Source organism: Echinops telfairi, unplaced genomic scaffold (assembly GCF_000313985.2).
Source record: "Echinops telfairi isolate 266 unplaced genomic scaffold, ASM31398v2 ScPeMD7_9;HRSCAF=40, whole genome shotgun sequence".
Classification (NCBI taxonomy): domain Eukaryota; kingdom Metazoa; phylum Chordata; class Mammalia; order Afrosoricida; family Tenrecidae; genus Echinops; species Echinops telfairi.
The window spans coordinates 79,599,837-79,606,284 of NW_022103906.1; the positions used below are offsets into that span (position 1 = coordinate 79,599,837).

General features: G+C 54.0%; 1 protein-coding gene across 1 annotated transcript in view; it reads left to right on the forward strand.

Annotated features, from left to right (window-relative positions):
• The window catches only part of ADCY3 (adenylate cyclase 3), a 101,622-nt gene that overhangs the window by 40,827 nt on the left and 54,347 nt on the right, over window positions 1-6,448 (forward strand). The gene's annotated exons all lie outside the window — the stretch shown is intronic.

The window sequence follows — 6,448 nt, forward strand, 5'->3', positions numbered from 1 at the left end:
GCTCCACGTTATACCACATTAAGACGGTGGCATGGACGCCCTTGAGGGTCGCAACTTGTGTTCCTCTTTAATGTCCTTTGAGTTTAGGGAAACAAACAGACCAGTCTGAAGGGCGAAGATCAGGGCTGTGGGACGGATGGAGTCAGGGTTCCCAATGAAATTCTCCTGCATCGGCCCTTGCCCCCCAGGAGCGATGAGCAGGTGCATGGTTGTCATGGAAAACAGCTCCTCAGGACAACCGCCTTTCTTTGTGTTTCCAACAATGTTGTTTTCAATTTTTCCGAAAACCTTCCCAAGGAAGCCCCAGGACCGTTGTGTACACGGAGAAAATCTACCGAGACGATCCCTCTGGAATTCCAAGAAGCGGTCGCCCTCACCTTCTGAGCTGCCCTCTCTGCTTGCAGTGTCCCGAGGTCCTCTAAGAAGTCATGTTTAATTGGAACTTTGCTTCCAGGTTGCCCGCCGACGAGTGTCCTGCAGAAAGAACTTGTCTGCAGCCATCTGCTGATCACAGAGACAAGCTGAAACGCCTTCCGTGTGGAACAGACCGTGCACATGTGCCCGGATCCCTAGTGGCAATACTGAAGAAACAAAAACCTCATGAATTGGGTTAAGGCATAGAGAAGGGGGGTGGGCAGGGAACCAGAGCAAGAGCCTGCACAAGACGGCTTGGGAGCAATTGTGAGGGTGGCCCGGGGCCGGGCGCTGTTCCGGTTGTTATACCTTTGCAGCTAGCAGCGGGAAAGACGGGAAAGAGCCTAAGCACCAGTCACCACAGGTTTACCCTCAACAACCCGTGGGCCCTCTGCGTCCACTGATTCGTTGCGGTCCCCTGAAGTGCGCCATCCATTATCCCATTTCCTCGCTGAGGTTTCTCTCTCCTTCCCTAAGCCTTTGTCCTGGGATAAATGCTGCCCTTTTGATCTTAACTGGTTGATTACTCTAACACAGGGGGGCAGGTTGTCCCAGACCTCAAAGGGATGGGCCACAGTCTGTCTGACCAGGCAGCTGGCTCCTTTCTTAATTTGAGTTCCGTTCCACACTTTACTCTCTCCAGGGCCTTCTTGTGTGATCCTTGTTAGAGCACGGGGTGGTGGTAGCTGGGCCCTGTCGAGCTGTTCTTCTTTGGTCTCAGAGTTGTGGAGACGGAAGCTTGCATGGTCCTTTGGCCGACCTACTCCCCCTGTCTTCCGATTTTCCTTCTTCCTCTTTCCTCTGGATGGGGAGTGACCCGTCCTTGCACCTGAGATGGTCACTTACAAACTCCGAAGACGCCATTCCTACTCACCAAAGGAGGATACCGAGCAATGTGTTTGGGATTTGTGTTATGCCCCTTGACCTTGGTGTCCCCCTAAGACCATGATCCCGATCCCCCAGGTCCAGCAAGTCCTTCTCTCAAGGTGTTTGGTTATGTAGGTCTGTTACGTTTCCGCACCACTGTCCTTGTGTGCTCCTTCACAGCCAGGGAGAGAGTTGCAGGAAAGGCAAAACGGCTCTCTCAGATCTAGACCCGTGTGTGGGTATACTCCCACGGTCCTGCCCCCACCTGCTCAGCCCGAGTCTGGTCAGGCACCCCCACTGTGGCAGGGGTGTACATAGAGCTCCGCTGCCTTTGGCTTTTGCATGCCTCCCGGTGCCATTTCTGCACCGGTTTCCTCTACGCTCCCTCTTACTGTTTCCCTCTTCACCCCAGGTAACACCTCTCTGACTTGGCATTGTCCTCCTCCTCTGCGCTGGTAGAGTTGCTTTCAGCGTCAGCCCAGGCCAGCTGCAGGAAGGCAGGAGGTGCATGCGCTCAGTGCTGCTGGAATGGCATCGAAGGAAGACAACGCACGTCGTGCTGCCATTCTGACTACGCCAGAGGGGGCGGTGGTGGGGTCATCGGCTGCTGTTGAGTTGGTCTAGGACCCATGCCAGCCCTGCATACCGCATGCCAGTCCTGTGCACCGCATGCCAGTCCTGTGCACCGCATGCCAGCCCTGCGTACCGCATGCCAGCCCTGCGTACCGCATGCCAGCCCTGTGCACCACATGCTAGCCCTGTGCACCGCATGCCAGCCCTGTATACCGTGGGTTGGTGTCCTTGTGATCATGAGGTTTCTCAGTGGCTGATATTTGGAAGTGGATTGCCTGCTGAAAGCTGTACAGCATCATAGCAGCAGGCAAGCTCCCATGGGCAGAGCGTGTTGGCCTGTGCATGAGGTCTGTTGGCCGTGAATGGAACCAGCATCGTGGGAAATGAGAATTCTATCACTGAGCCCTCGTGGCCCTCTGCTCTCAGAGCGGTCCTTAATTTTTTTTTGCCTCTGCTTTATTGACCAGTCCAACCTACCAACCACTGCTATTGAGTTGATTCTGACTCAGAGAGACCTTTTAGGGCAGAGGAGAACTGCCCCTGTGGGTTTCAGAGGCTGTAGATCTCCATGGGAGTAGACAGCCTCATCTTTCTCCCGAGGAGCAGCTGGTGGGTTTGAACTGCTGGCCTGGAGGCTAGCAGCCCCACACGTAACCCACTATACCGCCAGGGCATTCGTCATTCCAAATTAATCTATTAAAATATACGTGTACATAAAAGCTTCATGCTTCCAGACTGCGCCAAAACCTGCAATTGAGTGTACTCTGCTTGTTTCACTGCCACTGGAAAGCCTTTACTGCCCTGCCCTCCTCTCCCTGAATTAATCTGTTCCCCTTCCGTTTACCAGAACTTTCTTTACCCCCAGCAGGGTTGAGCTCCTTGAGGTCTTCTCCCCCGGCCCCCCTTCATCTCCAGGTCCCCAGCACAGTATCTGCCACCCACCATGAACACAATAAGGTTGGATCGACCGCTTTTTAAAGAAGGCTCTGAAGTCAAACATGATCAAAGGGTTTTCAGAGAGAATGCTTCAGGTAGAGTGGGAATCGAATGATCTGGAGGGAGAGATGACTGACTAAGCAATGCATATTCATCAGAGCTAGAGAAGGCCTGGGCGTTGTGCCTCGCTGGTTTCTGCTTCTTTTGGGAAGCGCTCAGAAGTGATGCTTTGGGTCAGGCTGTGGTCCGTCACCGTCGGGGGTTAAGACCCTTTGCAGGGTCTGTTGGAAGTAATGGACTTGCTGCCCTGGTTGCAGGCGTTCAAACCCAGCGCTTGGACGCGAAGTGAATAACCACTGGGTTAAGCCAGATGCTGAACGTGAGGGTCCATCTGTGTGGAATTCGGCAGCGAGACCGGGATTCCCGAGGGCCTTCCCTGAGCTCAGTCGTTTGGATCGCCTCGTCATTGTGGGCACGTACATCAGGCTCTTGCCTCTGTGGTCAGCAGATACCAGTAGCGTTAGCTTCTCATCCCCGAAGCTCTGCGGTCCGGTCCTCTCACAGTAAATCTGTGTGTCCGGTGCTTGTCCTCCAAGTCATCGTTCTTCCATGTCAAACGGTTAAAGAAGGCATCCCGTGAGACTCCTCAGGAGTCTGAACGGAAGAAGGCATTGCCCGCCGCTCGGACATCTCAACTTCCGGACCGTTGACATTCGGGGCCAGATACGTCTGTCTTGTGCAGGGTGTCTTGTGCCCTGGAAAATGCTCGGCAGCGTCTCTGGCCTCTTCCCGCTAGGTGCCATTAGTGGCTTCTCTCCAGAGTTGTGACAAAAATGTCGCCAGGCACCGCCAACCATCTCCTGCACGACTAGATGGCCCCTCTGGAGACTACTACTCCTGCAGCCTCTTGTTAGCTAGGTTTTGGGTCCTCACCAAGAGGAATGCCTCTCTTCAGCCTCTTTAAGCTCCTGTGGCCATGCATGCAGCTCTGTGCCAGGTCTGGGGCTACAGATGTGAGTCAGGGACACACCCTGATCTCAGGTGCCTCGTGGGGAGATGCACACCCATGCATCAGCGGGTGCATGCAAGGACAGGTGCCATCACGTCATGTGGATCTCGTGAGCTGTATTTTAGGAACTCTGCAGCAGTGTGTTCTCTACCCAGAAGGCTCTTCCTTTTGATTGTTCCCGTGACTGGGTTCTCTTTGTCATTCACACCCCGTTTCAGTGACATCACTGCGCCCAGACCTGAGACATGAAGCACTCTTTTCAGCTAGCTTCACCTGATGGATTCTGCATAACAAGCAACCCCAAACTTCCAACCATCCGCATTTCTCTGAGTTGGCTGGGACTTGGCTGGTTGGATTGGGCTGAGACTCCGTTTGGCTCCAAGCTGCAGGATGGCTCCGTTCTGCTCCCAAGGCCTCTGACTATCGAACCACCCTGCTGCTTGGTGCATGTTGTTCTCTTAGTGATGGCAGAGCCCGGGAGAAGCCCAGCCTCACAAGCATATCTTACACAACTGCTCACCAGTGAACTTGGAGCCTGTGGCGTAGTGGTTATGCTTTGGGCTGCTAACCAAAAGGCCGTCAGTATGAAACCACCAGCTGCCCCATGGGAGAAAGACCGGGCTTTCTACTCCCGCGAGGAGTTACAGTTTTGGAAACGCGCGCGCGGGGGCAGTTCTACCCTGTCCTACAGGGTCCTGTGAGTCAGGATCTACTTGATGGCAGTGATTTTTTTTGGTGATATGAGTGAAGGGCACCTGGGATACACTGGAGTTCTAGTTATAAGCTGGTAGAGCAGCAGTTCTCAGCTTGTGGGTCCCGACCCCTTTGAGGGTGAATGATCCTTTCACAGGGGTCACCTCAGACTATCGGAAAACACATATTTCCGATGGTCTTAAGAACTGAGACACCTCTCCTCTATCCGTCTCCACGCGGGTCCATCCACATGCAGATACGCCCACAGATGAGAGTACCCAGCGTGAAGACTGTTACCCATGCTACACCATGCTTCAAGACAAAATTTCATTTACTTGTCATTAGAAATAAATATTTCACAATATAGTTTTTGTAATGAATCACTATGCTTTAATGATGTTCAATTTGTAACAACGAAAATACATCCTGCCTATCAGCTATTTACATGACGATGCATAACAATAGCAAGATGACAGTGATGAAGTAGCAATGACAATAGTGTTATGGTTTGGGGGTCACCACCACACGAGGAACTGTCTGAAAGAGTCGCGGCCTGAGGAAGATTGAGAACCGCTGTGGTAGAAGTGACGTCAGAGCCACTTCAGGAGGAGCCTCCTGCCAGAGCCTGTGGGAGTGGTGCCCCTAGCGTTGAGAAACTGACCAGGCCACCCAGGCGGCCAGGAAGGACCTTTTATAACGGGTCACGGAAGCTGGAGGCCTGTCCTGGAAGTGTTGCATGTTTCGGGGAAGAGTGGATATCGAATGTCCTTTAGCAGAGACGCAGGTGGATGAGAGAGAATATAAACAAGTGGCTTCTTGAGCCCGTTTCTCTCAAAAAGGACCTTATGGAAGCTGGGCAGATACCCAGCTGGGCAGGCTGTGTGCACAGCGTCCCCAAGCTACTGTCCCGTAAGGCTGTGTGTATTGGAGACCCAGGCCCTTCCTCGGCACAGTGTTGCTTAGAGCCTGAGCAGAGCAGTGCGCGTCACCCCGCCCGCTGGGTGCTGTGCACCGGCTGCTTCTCCCGCCTCACCTGCCCACATACTCCAGGCCCCTACTGGGGAGTCTGCAGCGCCCCCTGCTGATCCTGGACCCTGCACATTTCAGGTGTCCTTGGGCCTCCTGGACAGCCCTGGAGGAAGAAGGAGACCCGGCCCCAGTCCCAGCCCTGCGGAGACACTGCCCTTGTAACCCGCTCTCCCTGTGCTTCTGGCCTCTTGGTCTGTAATTGTGGATTGTGCAACGTCGCTGCCCTGCCTCCCTCCCCCCTGTGAGGCTTGTTGGAACCAGCACATAAGATACTGAGTGTGAAGGCTCTTAAACTTGTTACAAACGTATTACTTGTCTATGATGAGGTATTCATTTGTCTTCTTCCTTCTGGAAGAAATGCAAGTTATTAATTAGGACCATCCATTGTGCCCAGCCCTGTGGTAGACAGGGTCACATATAATTTATCTGTCCATCTCCCCAGAGTGGCCGCCAGGGTCATTGTGAGGATGAGAAAGCTGAGCCTCAGAGATGTTAAGTCTCTTGCTGGAGGGCACCCAGCATTCGAGGAGCATGCTGGACAGAGGTGGGACTTGTCTCGGGTGTGTGTGGCGTCAAAGCGGTGCCACCTTTGCCCTGGGATTCTCTCCGTCCACCCGTCATCGCTGCGGCTCGAGGTACCAGGCGCAGCGGGCTGGGAAACAGTCAGGAAGCCAAAGCTGAGTCCCTGCGCCCGCAAAGCCCTTGTAGCTGAACAGATAGACACATAACGAAGGAAGCGGTCAGAGAGTGACAGGTGGGAGGAATTCCGTGCGCGTTTCAAACAGAAAAATGTGATCGTGCTCGGTCAGGGAAGTGCCTTGGTCCAGAGAGGGCATCTCCGACGGGCACTGGCTGGTGAGCGGAGTGAGCGAGCGACAGTCTCCCAGGACCCGCAGAGGGGCCTCCTGCAGCAGCTGGGTGCCTCTG